At 39.4% G+C, this 25830-nt stretch overlaps 1 long non-coding RNA gene across 2 annotated transcripts; it reads left to right on the top strand.

The window, feature by feature from the left end:
- Window positions 1-21: 21 nt before the first annotated feature.
- Window positions 22-24959, top strand: LOC115487390. 2 transcript variants are annotated; one of them, XR_003948868.1, is made up of 5 exons: window positions 22-529; window positions 754-987; window positions 1701-1780; window positions 23133-23286; window positions 24851-24959. It is a non-coding gene; the product is annotated as an uncharacterized LOC115487390 (long non-coding RNA). The 2 variants fall into 2 exon arrangements; XR_003948869.1 differs by lacking the exons at window positions 22-529; window positions 754-987 and adding an exon at window positions 1369-1403.
- The last annotated feature ends 871 nt before the right edge of the window (window positions 24960-25830 follow it).

Below are 25830 nucleotides of genomic sequence, written 5' to 3'. Positions count from 1 at the left end.
AACAGAAAAAAGACTATAATGATGTACAATTTTCCACCCACACAGAACTGCTTGAACAAGATGACAACTCTCATTCGTAGAGTCTGCTCCCAGCTTGTCCACAAGGCTCACTTCATGAACAGCACCTGGGGGGAGACAGAATGCAGTGACACCTCTGATGAAAGCTGTACCAGTGTCTTCAGAGGACTCATGACTGGAAATCTACTCCCTCCAGTCATGCATGGATGTGTCCAAAGCTGGCTTTAACAATTCAAACAGCAAGGTGTCCTGGCAGGATGTTTTATCTCATCATGCCTCTGTGGAGGAAGCCCAATGGAAGGGCACCAACATAACCAGTGAAAAGATAAAATTATCTCTTCCACAAACCTCACTCACCTCAGGAGAACCTCATGAAACAGCTCTGTGACCTGACTAGTGCTGGTTCAAAGGACAACATGACCCCAGGATAGTTCACCTCCATTTTCCAGCAAGGAGGGCCATCATGAGAGTCCTGCTATACAAGAAAGAGAATTCAGCCCATTCTCTTCAGGTATGTTCCAGGGACACCTTAGTGCCTGGTGTTAGCCTCCACCCAGGGGGAAGTAAAGGTATCTAACCTGAATGTTTCTTCTTCAGCAGACCTGATGCCAAGATTTTCTGCTTTAGTTCTTCATAGTCATTTCCCTGGAAAGGGGTGGGGGGGCACCCTATCTACATAAAGTAGAGTACAACTCCCAAGCTCCAGAGATCAATTGCATGTCTCTTTACCTTTAGAGAGTTTCCTTTAAAATGTGAATCTGGAAGACCCTGAAGAATGGTGTCATAAAAGGTCTGGGAACTTTATGTTGCTGTCTGCTAATCCAAAAGAGACCGTGCCTAGCGAGCAACAAAATTCTGGTTGTGAGTTAAAAAGGCTGTGGAGGCAGCTGTGGTGTGGGGAATTGCAGGCTGGTCTCCAGTCAAACTGAGGTCTGAACCCCGATGATCATAATCCACCTTTATGACACGGTAGGTGTTCCCTCATGCTCCTGGAACTCTGGCCCCTACCTAAGTTACCGCTCCCCACAGCCCCCACAAGGGAAGCATGGTCAGTAGTCACATAGACAATGGCCCAAGCTTCTGACCTTCAGGCTAAACTCCTCCCCAGTTACCTAGCAACAGTAAAGATCATAAAAAGGGCTGTTCAGACCCCACCTCACTCTCTTACTTCTCACCCTCTTATCTCTCTCTTACTCCTTTGTTCCCTTCCCTTATCTCTCACTTCTCTCACTCCTCTCTCCTCTTTCTTTTCTCTTTGTCTTCTTCTCTCCTCTTCTCCTCTTTTCTCTCTCTCTCTCTTCTACTTTCTTTCTCCCTGCATTTCTATAATAAAGCTCTTAAACTATAGAGAGTCTCTGCTCCATCAAGATCCACTGTGCACTGTGGTAAGTGTTGGGAACCTCTTCCCTAATCCCTCTCTCCCATACCCCTCGGGGCTACAGGGTGTGGCCCTGGGGCCCCCAGGTTGGGGGCTGCCCCTTCTCCACCCACCACCGAGTGGGCCAGAGGCTTCGATGCCCACCCAGGGCTGAGTGGAAAGCCTATGGCAGCTCTCCCACGTCCACCTGCTCAGAGCACAGGAACTCTGGCCTGACATGGGCTATTTCTCCCCCCTTCTTCCCCAGGGCTCCCTGGGTCCCCCTTTTTTGTTCCCAAGACTGTGGTAATATATGCACTTGTAGGAACTGTGATCCCTGGATGGTAATACCAGAGAGTGGAGAGAAGCTTGCTGAGGATGCAGACAGGAGTAGGAGAGAGTCAGGTAGGTTCATAATGGCTGATCGTGCCACAATTATACCAGCTAAGTGTAACTCATGGAAATCAGAAATCCTGTAAATAGGGTACCAAGGTTTAAGGGTCATCGTCAGGAAAACAGGCCTCAGAAGACTTTCTATGGATGGGATGCTGCTATTATTACAGCTTTGTATCCCCAAGCAGCAGGGCTGAGAAAGTCTGGTGCCTTAGCTGCCTGTATGACTCTGTGTTATGGTTACCAAAGGACTCTGTGTTATGGAACCACAATAACTGACAAAGCCTGAGGCCAGCTTCATTTTCATGGTGCATAGGGCAGGAGATGCCCCTCAAGCCCTAACACACTAGATGGAAGAGGTACACATAGGTCTCATTGATGGAAAAGGCTCCTGCTGATTGACAAAGAAGTAGTAGCACCAGAGCTAGAAGTAGCACCATCACCCAGATGGACTGGGAACAACAAGAGAAGAAGAATGCGTTCTGATCCCAGGAGCATCCTGCAACCCACCCTGACCCTAAGTTGTGGGAGAACACCATGTGAGGCATCTTGGAGAACTTCCTCACTGGGGGAAGTTCCTCTTGCTTCTGGCAAGAGTCAAGTGATCAGGGTAAGGTACTTCTCAAGACTTCTCCATCCACCACCTCTACTACTTGGTGCATGGAGCAGGGATAGTCAGTGGTGCTATTGCCTTTGTAGTCACCTAGGTATGGACACCATTTCTCCAGTAAGAAGTCTCAAAAAAGAATGCTATCTGTAAGAGCCAGACATATAATATCTATAGAACACTGGCAGTCCTGTGTGTGGGGTGCTTTTTATACCTGGTCTCCTCTAAAGCAGCGATATCAGTCAGTACCTACAGAAGTGAACCATGAAGATGGCCCATTGGAAAAAAAAGTCTGAGATATTGAAAGCTGAGTGATTTCTGATTTTAGGCATTGTGTGTCCAAGTGAAGATCAGCCATCAGAGAGCTAGGCTTCAGATTTGCCAAGCAGAAGACACCAAGAGTGTCACATGCAGAAACCTAGACAAAAATATATAGCATAAATAACTTTAAATATAGAGATTATTTTCTTATTACAGTAAACTTTTTTGTGTTTGAAAGTAAATGGTAGACAGGAATGCACCTATTAAAATATATGCACTGTAAACAACTCATAAGAGAAAATTTAACCCACAACACCCAGAGGAAACTCCACTCCTAGGTTCTCTAACATCAGGTTCACAGGTTCACAGGTTCACAGGTTCACAGGTTCACAGGTTAACAGGTTCACAGGTTCACAGGTTCACAGGATCACAGGATCACAGGATACCAAGAGCTTGGTCACACATGGATCTCAGTGTGCCAGAGTCAGCTTGACTCCCAGGAGCTCTGACACACGTAGGATTTCAGGATCACAGGATCCCAGAATCACAGGATCCTAGAGAAAGCTGAACTCTGAGAAGTTCTGACACAGCCAGGATCACAAGAAGGACAGGTTCCAGTCAGATATAGGATATCAAGGGCAGGTAGCACTAGAGATAATCAGATGGCAGGAGGCAAGCTTAATAACATAATCAACAGAAACCAAGGTTACTTGGCACCATCAGAATCCAATTCTTCCACCTTAGCAAGTCCTGGATACACTATCACTACCCAACAAAACTCTATCAATTACCATAGATGGAGAAACAAAGATATTCCATGACAAAAACAAATTTACACAGTATCTTTCCATAAATCCAACCCTACAAAGGATAATGGATGGAAAACACCAGCATAATGAGGGAAACTACACCCTAGAAAAAGCAAAAAAATAATCTTTGAACAAACCAAAAAGAAGATAGCCACATAAATAGAATTCTACCTCTAACAACAAAATTAACTGGAAGTAACAATCATATTTCCTTAATATCTCTTAATATGAATGGATTCAACTCCACAAAATAGACATAGACTAACAGACTGGATACATAAACAGGACCCAGCATTTTGCTGCAAACAGGAAAAGCAATTCAGTGACAAAGGCAGACACTACCTCAGAGTAAAAGGTTGGAAAACAATTTTCCAAGCAAATGGTCCTAATAACCAAGCTGGAGTAGCCATTCTAATATTGAATAAAATCAACTCTCAACCAAAAGTTATCAAAAAATAAAAAGATAAAGAAAGACACTTTATACTGGTCAAAAGAAAAAATCTACCAAGATGAACTCATGACATGTATGCTCCAAATACAAGGGCACCCACATTCATAAAAGAAACTTTACAAAAGTTCAAAGCATACATCACACCCCTTACAATAATCATGGGAGACCTCAACATCATACTTTCGGCAATGGACAGATCATGGAATCAGAAACTAAACAGAGACACAGTGAAATTTACAAAAGTTCTGAACCATCTGGATCTAACAGACGTTTATAGAATATTTCATCCTAACCCAAAGGAATATACCTTCTTCTCAGCACTTCACAGTACATTCTCCAAAACTGACCATATAATTTGTCACAAAACAGGCCTCAAAAGACACAAGAAGATTGAAATAATTCCATGCACCCTATCAGATCACCAGACTAAGGCTAGTCTTAAATACCAACAAAAATGTCTAAAAGCCAGCATAAAAACACAAATGAGTCAACACACCATCAGAGCAAGTTATCTTACTACAGCAAGCCCGGAATGTTGCAATACAACTGAAGCACAAGAAAAATGACCTTTATAATCCAACCTTATAAAGATGATAGATGCCTTTGAAGAGGAAATTAAATCCTAAAAGAAATACAGGAAAATTCAAACAAGTAGAGGCCTGTAAATAGGAAACTAATAAATCTCTTTAAGAAATACAGGGAGATCTTTCCAGTCCCGCCAGCACCTGGGTAGCTTGGGCGTAGAGTCTGCTGACACCTACAAGCTACCCACAAGACCTGCCATGGGATCTTAAGACCTCTGGTGAGTGGAACACAGCTGCTGCTCCAATCCAATCGCACAGGACCTGAGACTGCATTAATTAGGGAAGCAGAAAACCCCGCCTGATCAGGGGCACAAGTCCCTTCCAGTAACGACAGCACCGGGGTAGCTAGGGCGCAGAGTCGGCTGACACCCATAAGATATACACAGGACCCTCCACGGGATCTTAAGACCTCTGTGAGTGGATCACAACTTCTGCCAGGAGGCAGGTTCGAACATCAGATATCTGGGTACCTACCCTGCAAGAGGAGAGCCTACCTGCAGAGAGTACTCTGAACACTGAGACTCAGGAGAGATCTAGTCTCCTAGGTCTGCTGATAGAGGCTAACATACACACCCGAGGAACAAGATCTAACCAGAGACAACTACAACAACTAACTCCAGAGATTACCAGATGGCGAAAGGCAAATGTAAGAATCTTACTAACAGAAACCAAGACCACTCACCATCATCAGAACGCAGCACTCCCACCCCACCCAGTCCTGGGCACCACAACACACCCGAAAAACTAGACCCGGATTTAAAAGCATATCTCATAATGGTAGAGGACATCAAGAAGGACTTTAATAACTCACTTAAAGAAATACAGGAGAACACTGCTAAACAGGTAGAAGACCTTAAAGAGGAAGCACAAAAATCCCTTAAAATATTGCAAGAAAACTCGACCAAACAGGTGATGGAATTGAATAAAACCATCCAAGACCTAAAAAGGGAAGTAGACACAATAAAGAAAACACAAAGTGAGGCAACGCTGGAGATAGAAACCATATGAAAGAAATCTGGAACCATAGATGCAAGCATCAGCAACAGAATACAAGAGATGGAAGAGAGAATCTCAGGTGCAGAAGATTCCATAGAGAACATCGGCACAACAATCAAAGAAAATGGAAAATGCAAAAAGATCCTAACTCAAAACATCCAGGAAATCCAGGACACAATGAGAAGACCAAACCTACGGATAATAGGAGTAGATAAGAATGAAGATTTTCAACGTAAAGGGCCAGCAAATATCTTCAACAAAATTATAGAAGAAAACTTCCCCAACCTAAAGAATGACATGCCCCTGAACATACAAGAAGCCTACAGAACTCCAAATAGACTGGACCAGAAAAGAAATTCCTCCCAACACATGATAATCAGAACAACAAATACACTAAATAAAGATAGAATATTAAAAGCAGTAAGGGAAAAAGGTCAAGTAACATATAAAGGCAGGCCTATCAGAATTACACCAGACTTTTCACCAGAGACTATGAAAGCCAGAAGATCCTGGACAGATGTTATACAGACCCTAAAAAAACACAAATGCCAGCACAGGCTACTATACCCAGCCAAACTCTCAATTACCATAGATGGAGAAACCAAAGTATTCCATGACAAAACCAAATTCACACATTACCTTTCCACGAATCCAGCCCTTCAAAGGATAATAACAGAAAAAAACCAATACAAGGATGGAAACCACGTCCTAGAAAAAGCAAGAAAGTAATCCCTCAACAATCCAAAAAGAAGACAGCCGCAAAAACAGAATGTCAACTCTAAAAACAAAAATAACAGGAAGCAACAATTACTTTGCCTTAATATCTCTTAATATCAATGGACCCAATTCCCCAATAAAAAGACATAGACTAACAGACTGGCTACACAAACAGTACCCAACATTCTGCTGCTTACAGGAAACCCATGTCAGGGAAAAAGACAGACACTACCTCAGAGTGAAAGGCTGGAAAACAAATTTCCAAGCAAATGGTCTGAAGAAACAAGCTGGAGTAGCCATTCTAATATCGAACAAAATTGAATTCCAACCCAACGTTATCAAAAAAGACAAGGAGGGACACTTCATACTCATCAAAGATAAAATCCTCCAAGAGGAACTCTCAATTCTGAATATCTATGCTCCAAATCCAAGGACAGCCACATTCTTTAAAGAAACTTTAGTAAAGCTGAAAGCACATATTGCACCTCACACAGTAATAGTGGGAGACTTCAACACACCACTTTCATCAAGGGACAGATCGTGGAAACAGAAACTAAACAGGGACACAGTGAAACTAACAGAAGTGATGAAACAAATGGACTTAACAGATATCTACAGAACATTTTATCTTAAAACAAAAAGATATACCTTCTTCTCAACACCTCATGGTACCTTCTCCAAAATTGGTCATATAATTGGTCACAAAACAGGCCTCAACAGATACAAAAATATTGAAATTGTCCCATGCATCCTATCAGAGCACCATGAACTAAGGCTAATCTTCAATAACAACATAAGTAATGGAAAGCCAACATTCACATGGAAAATTGACAACACTCTCCTCAATGATACCTTGGTCAAGGAAGGAATAAAGAAAGAAATTAAAGACTTTTTAGAGTTTAATGAAAATGAAGCCACAACATACCCAATCTTATGGGACACTATGAAAACATTTCTAAGAAGGAAACTGATAGCTCTGAGTGCCTCCAAAAAGAAACTAGAGAGAGCACACATTAGCAGCTTGACAACACACCTAAAAGCTCTAGCACAAAAGGAAGCAAATTCACCCAAGAGGAGTAGACGGCAGGAAAAAATCAAACTCAGGGGCGAAATCAACCAAGTGGAACAAGAAGAACTATCCAAAGAACCAACCAAATGAGGACCTGGTTCTTTGAGAAAATCAACAAGATAGATAAACCCTTAGCCAGACTCACTAGAGGGCACAGGGACAAAATCCTAATTAACAAAATCAGAAATGAAAAGGGAGACATAACAACAGATCCTGAAGAAATCCAAAACACCATCAGATCCTTTTACAAAAGGCTATACTCAACAAAACGGGAAAACCTGGATGAAATGGACAAATTTTTAGACAGATACCATGTACCAAAGTTAAACCAGGATCAAGTTAACAATCTAAACAGTCCCATATGCCCTAAAGAAATAGAGGTAGTCATTAATGGTCTCCCACCCCAAAAAAGCCCAGGAACAGACAGGTTTAGTGCAGAGTTCTATCAGACCTTCAAAGAAGATCTAATTTCAGTTCTGCACAAACTATTCCACAAAATCGAAACAGAAGGTACCCTACCCAACTCATTCTATGAAGCCACAATTACTCTGATACCTAAACCACAAAAAGATCCAACACAGAGAACTTCAGATGAATTTCCCTTAGGAATATCGATGCAAAAATACTCAATAAAATTCTTGCTATCCGAATCAAAAAACACATTAAAACAATCATCCATCCTGACCAAGTAGGTTTCATCCCAGGGATGCAGGGATGGTTTAATATACGGAAATCCATCAATGTAATCCATTATATAAAGAAACTCAAAGACAAAAAACACATGATCATCTCGTTAGATGCAAAGAAAGCATTTGACAAAATCCAACACCCATTCATGATAAAAGTCTTGGAAAGATCAGGAATTCAAGGCCCATACCTAAACATGATAAAAGCTATCTACAGCAAACCAATAGCCAACATCAAAGTAAATGGCTAGAAGCTGGAAGCAATCCCACTAAAATCAGGGACAAGACAAGGCTGCCCACTCTCTTCCTACCTATTCAACATTGTACTTGAAGTCCTAGCCAGAGCAATTCGACAACAAAAGGAGATCAAGGGGATACAAATTGGAAAAGAAGAAGTCAAAATATCACTTTTTGCAGATGATATGATAGTATATATAAGTGACCCTAAAAATTCCACCAGAGAACTCCTAAACCTGATAAACAGCTTCGGTGAAGTAGCTGGATATAAAATTAACTCAAGTAAATGGCCTTTCTCTACACAAAGAATAAACAGGCTGAGAAAGAAATTAGGGAAACAACACCCTTCTCAATTGTCACAAATAATATAAAATACCTTGGCCTGACTCTAACTAATGAAGTGAAAGATCTGTATGATAAGAACGTCAAGTCTCTGAAGAAAGAAATTAAAGAAGATCACAGAAGATGGAAAGATCTCCCATGCTCATGGATTGGCAGGATCAACATTGTAAAAATGGCTATCTTGCCAAAAGCAATCTACAGATTCAATGCAATCCCCATCCAAATTCCAACTCAATTCTTCAATGAATTAGAAAGGGAAATCTGCAAATTCATCTGGAATAACAAAAAACCTAGGATAGCAAAAACTCTTCTCAAGGATAAAAGAACCACTGGTGGAACCACCATGCCTGACCTAAAGCTTTACTACAGAGCAATTGTGATAAAAACGGCAAGGTACTGGTATAACGACAGAAAAGTAGACCAATGGAATAGAATTGAAGACCCAGAAATGAACCCACACACCTATGGTCACTTGATCTTTGACAAGGGAGCTAAAACCATCCAGTGGAAAAAAGACAGCATTTTCAACAAATGGTGCTGGCACAACTGGTGGCTATCATGTAGAAGAATTGGAATTGATCCATTCCTAACTCCTTGTACTAAGGTCAAATCTAAGTGGATCAAGGAGCTCCACATAAAACCAGAGACACTGAAACTTATAGAGGAGAAAGTGGGGAAAAGCCTCGAAGATATTGGCACAGGGGAAAAAATTCCTGAATAGAACAGCATTGGCTTATGCTATAATATCAAGAATTGACAAATGGGACCTCATGAAACTTCAAAGCTTCTGTAAGGCAAAAGAAACCGTCAATAAGACAAAAAGGCCACCAACAGATTGGGAAAGGATATTTACCCATCCTAAATCAGATAGAGGACTAATATCCAATATATATAAAGAACTCAAGAAGGTGGACTCCAGAAAACCAAATAACCCCATTAAAAAATGGGGCTCACAGCTAAACAAAGAATTCTCACCTGAGGAATACGGAATGGCTGAGAAACACCTGAAAAGTGTTCAGCATCCTTAATCATCAGGGAAATGCAAATTAAAACAACACTGAGATTCCATCTCACACCAGTCAGAATGGCTAAGATCAAAAATTCAGGTGACAGCAGATGCTGGCAAGGATGTGGCAAAAGAGGAACACTCCTCCATTGTTGGTGGGATTGTAAGCTTGTAAAACCACTCTGGAAATCAGTCTGGCGGTTTCTCAGAAAATTGGACATGGTACTACCGGAGGATCCCGCAATACCTCTCCTGGGCATATATCCAGAAGATGTTCCAACCAGTAAGAAAGAAACAAGCTCCACTATGTTCATAGCAGCATTATTTATAATAGCCAGAAGCTGGAAAGAACCCAGATGCTCCTCAACAGAGGAATGGATACAAAAAATATGGTACATTTACACAATGGAGTACTACTCAGGTATTAAAAAAAATGAATTTATGAAATTCCTAGGCAAATGGTTGGACCTGGAGGGCATCATCCTGAGTGAGGTAACCCAATTACAAAAGAACTCAAATGATATGTACTCACTGATAAGTGGATATTAGCCTAGAAACTTAGAATTCCCAAGATATAAGTTACAATTTGCAAAACACATAAAACTCAAGAAGAATGAAGACCAAAGTGTGGACACTTTGCCCCTTCTTAGAATTGGGAACAAAACACCCATGGAAGAAGTTACAGAGACAAAGTTTGGAGCTGAGACAAAAGGATGGACCATCTAGAGACTGCCATACCCAGGGTTCCATCCCATAATCAGCCTCCAAATGCTGACACCATTGCTTACCCTAGCACGATTTTGCTGATAGGACCCTGATATAGCTGTCTCTAGTGAGACTATGCTGGGGCCTAGCAAACACAGAAGTGGATGCTCACAGTCAGATATTAGATGGATCACAGGTCCCCAATCGAGGAGCTAAAGAAAATACAGGAGCTAAAGTGATCTGCAACCCTATAGGTGGAACAACATTATGAACTAACCAGTACCCCTGAGCTCTTAACTGTAGCTGCATATGTATCAATAGATGGCCTAGTCGGCCATCACTGGAAAGAGAGGCCCATTGGACTTGCAAACTTTATATGCCCCAGTACAGGGGAACACCAGGGACAAAAAGTTGGAGTGGGTGTGTAGGGGAGTGTGGGGGATGGTATAGGGAACTTTTGGGATAGCATTGGAAATGTAAATGAGGAAAATACCTAATTAAAAAATCTAACCTATAAAAAAAAAGAAAGAAATACAGGGAAGTACAATTAATGAGCTGAAGAAAATGAGTAAAACTATTCAAGACCTGAAAATGAAAATAGAAGCAATATAGAAAACAGAGTCTGAGGGAATCCTGGAGTTGGAAAGCATCACAGAGAGCAAAACAGATGCAAGCATCACAACAGAATAGAAGAGACAGTAGAGAGAATTCTTGTTGTAGAACTTACAATAGAAAAATTGATACATCAGCAAAGAAAATGTTAAATCTAAAAAATCCTGACACAAAACATCCAGGAAATCTGGGACACCATGGAAAAAAAGCAGCCCCCCCCCCCAACCCAACCTAAGAATAATAGAAATTAAAGAATGTGAAGACTCCCAGCTCCAATATGCTCAACAAAATCATAGACGAAAATTTCCCCAACCTCAAGAGATGACTATAAAAATGAATGAAACTTACAAAATGCCTGCAGGCTTATAGTTTTTAAAACCCTACTTTAATAAATGTTCTTAAATGCTTTCAACTTTCCTTTACAACACAGCGATCAACAGTAGGGGAGGAAGGTAGTTAATAGAATAAGGGGGTCTTTGACTTGTTTAGAAGTATTTCTTTGGGGAGATTTCAATCTTCATTGTCAGCAATCCAGTTCACTCAAATTAGCAGCAACAACTCAATCCAGAAGAAATGTTGAGGCTTCACTGATCAGCACAAGTCTGAGAAATCAGCAAGAAGCAGCCAAAACACCTCCAGAAGTTCTTTGGTGCACTTCTCTCTATGAAATCATGACAAGCAAATATCAGAATCAGTGAAGCATCAACAAAGACCAGCAAGACAAACCAATGCCAGAGTGTCATCCCATCAATTGGGCTATACTTATACTCTTTCCAAACATCACATGTCCTCTCAAGAGTGCACTCCAGCAAAACATCACATGCCCTTTCACCAGATAACATCCAGGAAAACACCATATGTATGTTCTCAGCAAAATATCCTTTCACATGTCTGGTTCAACAAAACCATCTTCCCACATGTCTGCTTCAGCAAAACATTCTCTCATAAGTCAGTTTTCAGAATGACATCACAGGACACAACTGAGTCTCCAAGGAAACCAGAAATTCCCACTTCAAAAACTGACTAGACTGGACTAGAAAAGAAAATATTCCTGCCACATAATAATCAAAACACTAAATCTATAGAACAAAGAAAGAATATTAAAAGCTGCAAAGGAAAAAGGCCAATTAACAAAGGCAGACCTATCAGAATTACAGCCAACCTCAAAACAGAGACTCTGTAAGGTAGAAGGGCCTGGGCAGATGTCTTACAGCTTCTAAGAGACCACAAATGTCCAACTTAAACTACTATAGCCAGCAAAACTCTCAATTACTATACATGGGGAAAACAAGATATTGCAAGACAAAACCAAATTTAAAAAACATCAGCTAACCAAATAGAGCCTTCCAGAAAATACTAGGTGGAAAACTCCAACCAAGGAGACTAACTACATACAAGAAATCATAGGATATAAATAGCAAAAACCAAATAAAGGAAGCATACACAAGCACACGCACACACAAGCACATGCACACACAAGCACACACACACACACACTAACACCACCAACATAAAAATAACAGTAATTAACTCTCATTGGTTATTAATATCTCTCAACATCAATGGACTCAATTTCCCAATAAAAGACACAGCTAAGAGAATGGATGCAAAAATAGGATCCTGCTGCATACAAGAAACATACCTCAGCAACAAAGATAGCCATTATCTTATAGTAAAAGACTGGAAAAAAGTTTGCCAGCAAATGGAACCAATAAGCAAGCTTGAGTAGCCATTCTAATATCTAATAAAATGGACTTTCAAGCAAAGTTAGTGAAAATAGATGGAGAAGAATACTTAATAATCATCAAAGGAAAAATTCACCAAGATGACCTCTTAATTCTAAACATATATGTCCCATATTCAAGGGCATCCAAATTCATAAAAGAAATGTTATTAACACTTAACCCTCACACCAAACCACACACATAAATAGTGGGAGACTTCAACACCCCAGTTTTACCAATAGACATGTCAAGACAGACACTAAACAAACAAACAAACAAAAACACTAACAAGGGTAATGAATTAAATGGACCGAACATAACATTGCACCCAAACATAAAAGAATACACCTCTTCTCAGCACCTCAAAGAACTGTCCCATAATTGATCATACAGTCTGTGTACTGGCTAGTTTTGTGTCAACTTGACACAGGTTGAGTTATCACAGAGAAAGGAGCTTCAGTTGAGGGAATGCCTCCATGAGAGGCATTTTCTGTAAGGCATTTTCTCAATTAGTGATCAAGGGGGAAAGGCCCCTTGTGGGTGGGACCATCTCTGGGCTGGTAGTCTTGGTTCTGTAAGAGAGAAGGCTGAGCAAGCCAGAGGAGGCAAGCCAGTAAGGAACATCCCTCCACGGCCTCTGCATCAGCTCCTGCTTCCTGACCTGCTTGAGTTCCAGTCCTGACTTCCTTGGTGAAGAACAGCAGTATGGAAGTGTGAGCCGAATAAACCCTTTCCTCCCCAACCTGCTTCTTGGTCATGATGTTTGTGCAGGAATAGAAACCCTGACTAAGACAGTCAATTATCTACTTGTATCTCAACAGATACAAGTAATTAGAAATAATCCCTTGTATCTTATCAGACCACTATGAATTAAAGCTGAACTTCAAAAACAAAAAACAATAAAGCCTACAAACTCGTGGAAACTGAACAACTCTCTACTAAATGATCACTGGGTCAGAGAAGAAATAAAGAAATTAAACCATTTTAGAATCCAATGAAAACAAGGACAGAGCAGACCCAAACTTATGGGGCACAAACTTAGAGGAAAGTTCATAGCACTCAGTGCCTTCATAAAGAAATTAGAAATTAGAAAATTATATTAGCAATTTGAAAGTATACCTGAAAGCTCTAGAAATTTTCAAAAAGAAAGCAAACACACCCAAGAGGAAGAAATGGCAGGAAATAAACACAGCACTGAAATCAATAAATTAGAAAGAGAACCAACAACAAAACTGAGACCTAGTTATTTGGGAAAATTAACAAGATAGACAAACCCTTAGCTAAATTAAAAGGCAGAGTGACAGTATCCAAATTAACAAAATCAGAAATGAAAAGGGAGACATAACAGACACTTAGGAAATTTAAATAATCATTACGTCTTACTTCAAAAGCCTATACTCCACAACACTAGAAAATCTAAACAAAATGGATGCTTCCTAGACAGACACCACTTACAAAAGTTAAATCAAGATTAGGTAAATTAGCCGGGCGTGGTGACACATGCCTTTAATCCCAGCACTCGGGAGTTCAAGGCCAGCTTTGTCTACAGAGTGAGTTCCAGGACAGCCGGGGCTACACAGAGAAACCCTGTCTCGGAAAACAAAACAAAACAGAAAAAGATTAGGTAAATTATCTAAAGGGTCCAATAGTGCTGAAGGAAATAGTTATTAAAAGTCTCCCAAACAAACAAACAAATAATCAAGCCTAGGACCAGATGTATTTAGGGCAGAATTCTATCAGACTTCCAAAGGAGTCTCTTTAAACAGAGAGCTAATATCAATACTCCTCAAATTATTCCACAAAATATGAACAGAAGGAACACTGACAAACTCATTCTAAAGTCACAGTTATCCTCATACCTAAACCATAGAAACACTCAACGTAGAAAATTTCAGACCAATTTCCCTTAAGAAGATTGATGTAAAAGTACTCAATAAAGTACTTACAAAATCGAATCCAAGAGCAAATCAAAAGCATCACCTACCATGATCAAGTAGGCTTCATTCCAGGGATGCAGGAATGGTTCAACATACACAAAGCCATCAATGTAATCCACCATATAAACAAACTGAAAGAAAAAAAAATCCCTTGATCATCTAATCAGATGTTGAAAAAGCCACTGACAACCAACTCCCCTTCACGTTAAAATCTTTGAAAGAGCAGGGATACAAAGAGTATACCTAAACATAATAAAAGCAGTATACTGCAAATCAATTGCCCACATCAAGTTAAATGGTGAAAAACGTAAAACAATTCCACTAACATCAGGGAAAAGACAAAGCTGCCAACTCTATCCAACATAGTACTTGATGTTCTAATTAGAGCAATAAGACAACAAAGGAGATCAAGGTAATACAATTGGAAAAGAAGTCAAAATATTTCTCTTTGCAGATATGAGAGTATAAGTTACTCCAAAAAATTTACCAGAGAAGTCCTGCAGCTGATAAACTTCTTCAGGATTGTTCCTGGATGCAAAATCAACTAAAAAAAGTAACCCTCCTTCGTGACAAAAATGACAAGTCAGTGAAGAAAGAAATTAAATATATTTGTACATGGAAAGATCTCCCATGCTCATGACAGGATTAACATAGTAAAAAGATACATCTTACCAAAAGCAATCTACAGATTCAATAGAATTCTTATCAAAATTCTAACACAATTCTTTACAGTCCTTGAAAGAGCAATTCTCAACTTCATATGAAAAAAAAAAAAACAAACAGACCCAGGATATTTTACACAATAAAACAACTTCTCAAGATATCACCATCCCTAATTTCAAACCAAATGGTATTGGTATAGAAACAGACAGGTTAATCAATGGTATCAAATAGAAGACCCAAAAATGCACCCACACACCTATGGACACCTGTTATTTGATAAACATGCCAAAGCCACATGATAGAAAAAAGAAAGCATCTTCAACAAATGGTGCTTGACTGAGTGGATATCTGCCTATAGAAGACTGCAAATAGACCCATATTCATCACCCTGCACAAAACTTAAGTAAAAGTGGATCAAAGACCTCAACATAAAACTTGATAAGGCAACTTTAATGGAAGAGAAAGTGGAGAATAGCCTTGAACACATTCGTACAGGAGACAAACTCCTGAACAGAACACCAATAGCTCAGGCAATAAGATCAAAGGACTCATAAGTCAAAGGACTCCATCAATAAGACAAAACAGCAGCCTACCAAATGGGAAAAGGTCTTTACCATAGATCTTTACTAACCCTACATCTGACAGAGTAATATCTAAGATATATAAAGAACTCAGGAAATTAGACATCAATAACCCAAATAATCCAATTAAAATGGGGTACAGGACAAGAGAGATGGCTCAGTAGTTAAGAACACTGACTGCTCTTCCAAAGGTCCTGAGTTCAATTCCCAACAACCACATAATGGCTCACAGCCCTCTATAATGGATCCAATGACTCCTTATGTCTGGTATGTCTGAAGACAGCAATAGCGTACTCACATTAAACAAACAAACAAATCTTAAAAGGGGAGTACAGAACAATACAGAGAATTCTCAACAGAGGAATCTCTAATGGCCAAGAAGTACTTAAATATTCAATACCTGTAGTCATCAGTGAAACACAAATCAAAATAGATCTTAGATTCCATCTTACACCTGTCAGAATGGCTAAGAAAAAAAAAACCCTCAAGTGACAGCACATGCTGGCAAAGATGGCAAGGAAACACCCCTTCATTGTTGTTGGGAATGCAAACTGGTACAACCACTTTAGAAATCAATTTGGAAATTTCTCAGAAAATTGGAAATAAATCTACCCCAAGACCCAGCTATACCACTCCTGGGCATATACTGAAAACATGTCCCACCATGCCACAGAGATACTTGTTTACATATGTTCATAGCAACTTTATTCATAATAGCCAGAAACTGGAAACAGCCTTGATGTCACTCATCTGATGAATGGATAAAGAAAATGTGGTCCATCTGCACAATGAAATACTGTTCACCTATTAAAAACAAGGACATCATGATTTGCAGGCAAATCAATGAAAGTAGAAAATATCCTGAGTGAGGTATCCCAAATCCACAACGACATGCATAGTATGTACTCACTTAATAGTGGACATTAGCCATAAAGTATAAGGAAATCATATCACAATTCATAGACCCAAAGAAACTAAATAATGAGAGCCCAAGGGAGGACCTGTGAATCTCAGAAGGGGAAACAAAGTAGTCATAGGTAGATGGAAGGAGAGAACTGGGAGGGAGATGGGGTGAGTAAGGGAACAGAGATGGGGATCAGGTATGGGGAGAAGGGATGTGGTAGAGGAAATGACAATCAATGGGGGGCATTTCTTGGAGTAACTGTACACTAGGGATAGGGGAAGTTCTGTGGGGGTTACCATAGCTGAGACTCCTACTTGTGGGAGATATGGAAACTGACTCTTATAGTCAAGTGGGACTTGGAGTGGAGGAAGGGGGACATCAGCCCACCCATAAGACCTTCAACTCAAAATTTGTACTGTCCACGAATGAGCAGGAATAAAGATGTAGCAGGGAATCACAGAATGGGTAGCCAGTAACTGGCCCAACCTGAAACAAATCCCATGTAAGACAGCCAATCCTTGACACTATTAATGGTATTGTACTGTGCTTGCAGATAGCCTAGCATAACTACTGAGAGGGCTCGTCTAGTAGCATGTAGAAACAGATGCAGAGACCCACAGCCCAACATCATTCAGTGAACAGGGAGTCTTGTGGAGAAGTGGGGGTATAGAGTTGCTTAAGCTGGAGGTGTCAATGACACCACAAGAAGACCTACAAAGTCAGCTAACCTGGGTCCATGGGGCTCACAGAATCTGAACCTAACCAAATCTAACCAAAGAAACTAACCAAAGAGCATACAGGGACTGAACCTAGGCCCTCTACACATTTATAGCAGATGTGCAGCTTGGACTTCACGTGGATCCCTTAATAATTGGAAAGGAGGCTGTCTCTGTCTCAGTTACCTGTCACTGGATCTCTTTCTCCTAACTGGTTACTTAGTGGAAGAGGACCTGCTTAGGTCTGCAGTGACTAGATGTTCAAGGTAGGATTGTACCCATGGGGAGCTTTCCTTTCGCTGAGGAGAAGACGGGGAGTAATGGAGGGGAGTTGAAAAACCTACAACATGAGGACTCCCCCACGTTCTGACCCAGGAGAGGTGACACCCCAAATCACTCACAAGAAACGGTCTTAATGCAAACTGCAAGAGGTTTATTCGGGAAAGACCAGTGCACGGGGGATGACTCATATCCCACGCAGGGGTAGAGGAGTCGACCATGAGCTCAAGGGGTAAGGGGTTTATAAAGGCCAAAGCTGCAAACACCTGGCATTGGGCTATAGCATTTGGCAAGCTAGCAAGTTTGCATAATGGGTTTAAGGAACCGTTAGAGTATTCTGTACAAACATTTCCTGAACAATGGGGCAAGTTCTACTCCCTGCCATTAGTGAGGTCTATTTTGGACACAGGTCTAGGAACTTAAATAAATTTTCACTCTCTCTCAGGATCTTTCATAGGGATTTTTAAGGGTGGGACTAGAAGGAGAGGAAGAATGGGGGGGTATGATCAGGATGTAAAATGAATAAACAATAAATAAATATATAAAATAAAAATATTTTGTACATATTGTTACAAGAATTATGGAAAGTATAGCATGTAATTTCATTTTTTATTAAATATTTTCATTTACATTGCAAATTCTATCCACGCAATTTCATTTTTAGAAGATAAAATATTCAGGGAGCTTGATTTAGGAGAAAATTGATTCATGAATAAGGATAATACAACATTCTTTTGACAAGCAAAAACTTGGAGCAAGAAAGAGAAGTTTAAAGAGTGATGAATAGAGTATGAACTTGGGACTCCAACAGTGGATTTGAGTCTTCATTCTGCTTTTTATATAGTAACATGATTTTTATATTTTTTCTGAGTCTCATTTTGTAAAATCAAGTAAATAACGTCTATTTTTTAGGATTGTTTGGGGGGGAGTTAAATACTATATGTTGGTTACTGGTGCATCACAAAATTGTTTTATATGCTATTCAGAATCCACGTATATTCAACATCAGTACCCCAATGTAGTTATCCTTCTGATAGGGATATACATGTTCTTCGACTAGATGAACTGACTCTAGGATGTAATTGTACACACTCTTTTCATTGCTATTGACAGCTTTTTCCCTCTCATAATTTTTAGCATGTTCATTGGCTGCTCAAATACAAAGAAGTAGCCTAATGAACATGGCTGTAGGAGGGGGAAGGAGAAACAGAGCTAGTCAGATGTGAATTGTATCTATTGTAATAAACATGTTTAAACAACAACAACAACAACAACAACAACAAAATTTAGCATGTATTCCATCTGATGATGTGACTGTTATGGTGCCAATTATCTGTCCACCAGTTTTTGTGTTGTTGGTAACTTGTCATCTCTCTCTGATAACATATGTAAATCATAGGTGTTATGTGGAATGAGAACAACTTGCTACGTCAATGATTCAGCAACGTGAAAATAGGCCAGTTGCTCATAAAAGTACAACTTTTATTGTGCTGGAGGAGTTTCTTGAGCCTGTGGGAAAACATAATGAACAAAGTTTTCAGTATTTACTTCCTCACCTACCTTAAAATAGGTCTTCTCTATTAGACTTCTCCTCTACTAGACTCCATTACTCTTGCTTAATTTTCTTCTTAGAAACTGACTCTTTTTTGACAGAATTTTGTTTATGTGTGTTTCATCCCTTGAAATGTTCATGAAATTTGTCCCACAGCCAACTATGGTGTGGTTTCTTTGTGTGTGTGTGTGTGTGTGTGTGGTATTCAACACAATATTTTTGAGCATATTAGTTTACAAATGCTAAGAAAACAAAGTCCACAGAATTAACAATAGTAGTATTAACCAACAGATTGCCTTTTAGATTATTAAGGAAGTAGGAAGTGTCACATCAAGTTGTTGACGAAGTTGATTTTTCCTGAGGCCTTTTCCCTTGCCTTACAGTTATCTTTCTGTGTCTGCACACACCTCCTTTCTTTGCATCACATTCCTCTGTGAGGCTCAAACTAACAGCCACAGATGTGCTTAATTAAAACCTAAAGGCAATGATTTCAAATACAAGGGCATTCTGGGAGTTAGGACTACATTTTGAGAGGGTTATGACTCAGTCTATAATACGTAAAAGAGAACTTGATTGGCTTAGTTTAGTCCTAGGCCATAGAAATAAAAATGCCGAGGTAAAAGAAAATTAAAGGAGAGAAGAACGAAGATATTAAAAATCCTAATAGCTAACATGTGTTCCTTTAGGAGAGTCTGAAAGGCAGATTTTTTTCCCCTATAACAAAATCATTCTTTGCTATCAGCAAGTACATGTGCTATGCTCTAAAAATTTTTCATTTACTTTTGAGAATTTCATACATGTATACAATGTATGATCCTATCTAACCCCACTTCCTCCCTCCCACTCTTCTTCAGTGCCCTTCAATGTACCTCCTCACAACTTCATGTTTTTGTTTTGTTTCGCTTATAATGACCCACTAGCTTCAGTTAGAGCTGCTCATAAGGGCATGAGTATGAGGTCCTTCACTAGAGCACTGGGAACCCACCAGTGGTCACAATCTCCAAAAGAATGATTTTCCTTCTTCCAACAACTGCCAGCTCCAAAGAAGCTTCTCAATAAGGGGAGGGGACTGGAAATGCTCTAACCCATCTATATTGGGATTGTGTGCATACTTCAGATAGGCACAGATGAAGACTTTCTGAGCAAGACATCTATGTATTTTGATAAAATAGGTTTGTGCAGGTCATAGTTGCTGTGAGATCACGATGGTAATAGCCATGCCATATCCAGAAGACAGCATTTCACAACATACCTACCCAAGATCTTCTTTTACAGTCTTTACAACTCATTTTCCAAGATGTTGCATAAGCCTTGAGGGTGGTGCAGTGGAGGAAATATAGATGTGCTGTGTAGGGCTGAACTCTGCCTTTCTTTCTCTCATCACTGTGAGCAGTTGTATGTTTCTCCATGGACTTCAGTCACCTGCAAAAAGAAGCTTCCCTAACTAAGTCTCTAGATATAAACATTTAGAAGGTGATCTGATGCCACACCACCTCCAGTAGGATCTGTGTGACAAGTTCTACAGACTGAGGCGATTGACCTCAAAAGGGGGAGGTCTCCTGGAACCAGTTTTGGAACTCTTCACCAGAGAAAAAAATTATTGAGCCATAGTTCTCATGACAATCTATCTGTTTTGTTTTCTCTTATTCTTTTTCTTATTTACATGTTCCTGGTAGCCTAGGCCAATATCTTAAGCAAGAATAATGGGTAAGAAACCATCCCTAGAGATGGGGTCACTATCATGACCTTATCCCCGGGGAAACCAACACTTTACTTTCTAAATCATTTACAAAACTATTATGATAGATAAAAATTTTCCCAACAATAAAATTTCATATGGCTACACGTCTGTCATCGGATGTGGGTTTTGGTATATGGGAAAGAAAGCCTTAAGTAGGAAGAATTAAAATAGTTTAAATTTACATATTGAAGATTTATAAAAAATCAGGCACTAGATGTTAAATAATAATTGACCATGGGGCTAGAGAGTTAGTTTAGCGGTTAAGAACACTGACCATTAAAGATTTCTTAACCTGCTCCTGGAAATATGCCACTAGCCTTGGTCAACAACCCCCACTGAATTCATCCTTTTAGAATTGTTATATTTTGATGACTTATATTAATAATGATGTTACCTGTTCTGTTTGTGATACATAGTTTCAGAGTTGTAATGCTTGGATGATTTTTGTGCTATACTGTGCCAAATGATTTTTGTTGGTATTTGTGATTGTTTCACTGGATATAGTTTCTAAGAGATGTAATGTTTGGCTTTTTAATATATAAAACCCCGTGCTTGAGAGCTGCAAAATATACTCAGATTCAAACTGCCTCTGTTTTTCTTTCTGTCTGTCACCGCTGAGTCCTCACCCACCTAGCTTTGAGGACCCTCATTCCAGGGACCCCCATACCTGACTGGGGTGGTTCATGGTAATTTGACACTGTGGTCATGTAGCAAATAATAATAGGCTCTCTTATACCCTGAAACTGCCACAGGGGAAAGTTAGCTGCACATTTCAGATAGACACAGGTCTATCTGAGCAAGACTCTGGTAGGCCAAGGAAAAAGGACAACACCAACAAATCGGATCTCAAAAATGGAAAGCCTCTGTACAGCAAGGAATTGTGACATGAATGAAAAAATAGCTCATGGAAAGCCTTTGCTAGCCATTCACCTGGCAGATGATTAGGGCCTACACTATAGGAGCAACAATAACAAACTCTAAATATTAAAACAAGTAGCCCACGTAAAATGGATAATGGAACTGAGAAGAAACTTCACAAAAGAAGTGTAAGTGACTAGGAAACTTAAAAATGAATGACCTATGTTCTCACCCGATTGTAATAGCATAGGCTTACTTATGTTAGCATCCCTACAAACGAATGTTGAATGATAATTGCATCAAAGTCACTAGATGACAAAAATTGTTTAGCTTCATTATATTGTATGGAAACAATGTCACCAGAGTCATTAACCAAAATGTCATCATTTGGAAAATTGTATCTGTTGCCATTTATATGTCTTTTGTTGACAAATGGAAAGTTAGGATTTGTGTTAATCTGCTTTCCATTATAATAACAAATACCCCAGGCAATCAGCTAGAAAGAGAGGAAAGGTTCTTTCTGACTCACGGTTTTGGAAGTTGTAGTGTGACTGTGTACTGCCTTGGGCATGTTGTAAAGCAATGTATGACAGCAGAGGCAAGTAGGAAAACCAGCCGTCACCTTAGCCTGGCTGTGAAACAAAGGAAGATAAGACTAGTGTCTCCGAATTCATCCCAAAGTTATGAGTCAATGGCTAATAAGTTCTCTCATCCTTAAGGTTCCACCTAACTGCTCAAAGTGGCAAATATAACGCACCAAGCCTTTGACACATGTCCTTTGAGGGACAGTTATACAAATGACAGGCTAATCTTTGATTTTCTATTGAGCTGTTTTACTTTCTTAAATCGTTTGAATACCAATCACCAGATGCATGGATTGTACATCCCATTCTTTAGAATGTATTTTCTCTCTGTTAATTGTTTCTTTACTTGTGCAGAAGCTTTCTACTCTGATTTAATCTTGAACATACTTTGTATGATCTATAGTAGTAATTTTCCTTTTGTAAGAAATATTTGGAACTTTATTTAGTCCATAATTTTGAAGGTTAAAAGTACATATATAGTCACATCGGTTTAGTCTTTTAGACTTAAAAAGAAAAAAAATGAACTTATTTTGAAAAATTGTTGTCTATTATGTGTGTGTCTGCATGTGAGCATATGCACTTAGATCCTCTAGAATGGTAGTTACAGGTGTGAGCCACTTGCTATGAATGTTAAGAATTAAATTTGGGTCTTCTGGAAGAGTAGTAAGTTCTATTTACCACTGAGTCATCTCTCTAGCCCCAGCTTTAAACTTCAAAAAGTATTTATTTACTTTTACTTTCAGATCTTTTGCCTGCATGTATGTCTGTGTGCCATGTTCATGCAGTATCCCTGAAGGCCAGAAGAGGGGCAATCAGAGCCTCTAGAACTGGAGGTATAGACAGAAATAAGCTGTCATGTATGTGCTGGGAATGAAACATGAGATCTCTGCAAGAGGAGTAAGTGTTTTTAATGTTTATGCTACCTTTATAGACCCTGGTACAGCCATGTGTGAAGGCCTGTTACACATGGAATCATGGGGGATATTCAATTTAAGTCTTAATCCATTTCAGTTATTTATTTATCATCATTATTATTTGGTTTGCAAAGATCGAAGTACATTCTTCTTCATGTGGTTATACAACTTTCTTTTCTCCTTTTTTATCCCTCCCTCCCTCCCTCCCTCCCTCCCTCCCTCCCTCCCTCCCTCCCTCCCTTCCTTCCTTTGTTCCTTCATTCCTTGTATTGTTGAGACAGAGTCTCACGTATACTGTTGGGGTCTCTGCAAACACAATGGTCAACAGACTAATGATCTGCAAGAAGACAATTTGGTTCAATAGGACTCAGTAGCTGAAGTTGGCTCAAACTTAGTCTGACCCTGAGTAGTTTATTTTCGGTATATTTAAGCATAGCACAATTTGGTGAAATTTTCCTTAGTGGTAAATGACTCAATCCTTTGTGCACAGCAGAGCTTAAGACTTTACTATGTTGAATTTCTTTCTAAAGTACATGTAATGATTTCTATAAACAGAGGTTCTTCAGATTAACTGAGAAAAAGAAGCTCAAGATAAGGGTCTGGGGAATATTCTAGTAATTGAGAAAAAGAAGCTCTTGATAAAGGACTGAGGGAGGATCCAATGTGATCTCAGCCACAAATATAACTCAAAGGTCCTCAGGCTATTAACCATGCCCACTCCCAGCCTTCTAGGCAGAAAATAGGCAATATATATCTCTTTCTTAGAACAGACACTCCTGTGGGTTTAAAATTCCTCATTTCCCTGGTGCTTATCAGTGAGCATGAGGAACTTTGTGCTTATTAGAGCATATACTGCTTCCAACTTGATACATAGCCAAGGGTGGCATTGAACTATTGAATCCAAGTACTTTTCAATCCAAGTACTTGGATTACAGTGATGTTCGCCACATATTTCTAGGGCATCTAGTTGATTCAAAACAATTCTTTGAAGAGATTAATCTTTTGACAAAAGTGCTAAAACTATACAATTGTCAAAAATCAATTGATCACAAGTGTGTAAATTTGTTTCTAAGCTCTATTCTATTGATCTATGTGTCTACATTTATATTAGCATCTTACTATTTTGATTACTGAAACTTTGTAGACTATCCCAAAGTTACGAGGTTAGAGGTCTCTACTTCCATTCCTTTTGCTGATGATTATGGCTTTCATTCCAAATTTGCTAGTCCTGAATCATCAGCGATCACCATAGAAATCTCTCAGCACCAAAGGCAAAACCTCAGGAATTTGGAAACCCCTGTGTACCAACTAGTACTCAACAGTTTGCTGATAACACTTTCAGTAAATAAATCACCAAATGTCCTTGTTTCAGCAGTAGCCCCAATTCTTTCTCTTCATTCTTCATCTCAACTTCTACTTGTCCTTTAATTTAAATATGTACCTAATATATAATATGTGCCTGAAAGATAGGTTCCTCAGCAGTTGTCACTAACATCAGTTCCTGTTGTCAAGTACAAAGGTTCAAGTGCTTTCTTAATTTTTTACAGGTGATCTGTGGGATTCCAGCTCTATAAGTAGTCTTCACAGTTGTGCATTGAAATGTTTGCTGTCTAGAAAAAGTACCCAAGGAGTTAAAGGGATCTGCAACCCTATAGGTGGAACAACATTATGAACTAACCAGTACCCCGGAGCTCTTGACTCTAGCTGCATATGTATCAAAGGATGGCCTAGGCGGCCATCACTGGAAAGAGAGGCTCATTGGACTTGCAAACTTTATATGCCCCAGTACAGGGGAATGCCAGGGCCAAAAAGTTAGAGTGGGTGGGTAGGGGAGTGGGGGGGATGGTATGGGGACTTTTGGGATAGCATTGGAAATGAGGAAAATACCTAATAAAAATATTTAAAAAAAAAAGAAATGTTTGCTGTCAGCTCTGAGTTCTTTGCCTCACTGAAAATGTGAACCCTGGCTGCCAAGGTCCATACCCTACAGTGGCTATTCTGTGTTGCTATTACATTGAAGATGAATAAGTCCTAGTTTTGGCTATTGTTTCAATTTGGTAAAAACAAAACAAAACAAAACAACCAAACAACAAACAAAAACCAAACAACAAACACAGAAATCTTAGAATTTAACATCTTCACTATTTTTATGTGTTTATTTCAATTCTTTTAACTACCTGGATCTTGCATATGCAATAGGCATCTAGGACATTATTTTGTTTGCCAAACTGAAACCTAGTCCCCATTGACCACGGAGTGACTTCCCATGCCTTCCTCCACTTAACCCCAGCAATCATTTCTATTTTTTAATTTGACTCATGGTTGAACGATTTATGTGGTAGTTTTATTTTTGTTATTAGGTATTTTAACTTTACACATTGTCCTCAAACTTCATTCTTTTTCATTATTTTAAAGATTTATTTATTTTTATATGAGTAGACTGTAGCTGTGTTCAGATACACCAGTAGAGGGCCTCGGATCCCATTAGAGATGATTGTAAGCCACCATTTGGTTGCTGGGAATTGAA

Source organism: Mus musculus, chromosome 10 (assembly GCF_000001635.26).
Source record: "Mus musculus strain C57BL/6J chromosome 10, GRCm38.p6 C57BL/6J".
In the NCBI taxonomy this organism is placed as follows: Eukaryota; Metazoa; Chordata; class Mammalia; order Rodentia; family Muridae; genus Mus; species Mus musculus.
The sequence above is the reverse complement of the archived record's forward strand: the minus strand, read 5'-3'. Positions and strand labels throughout refer to the sequence as shown.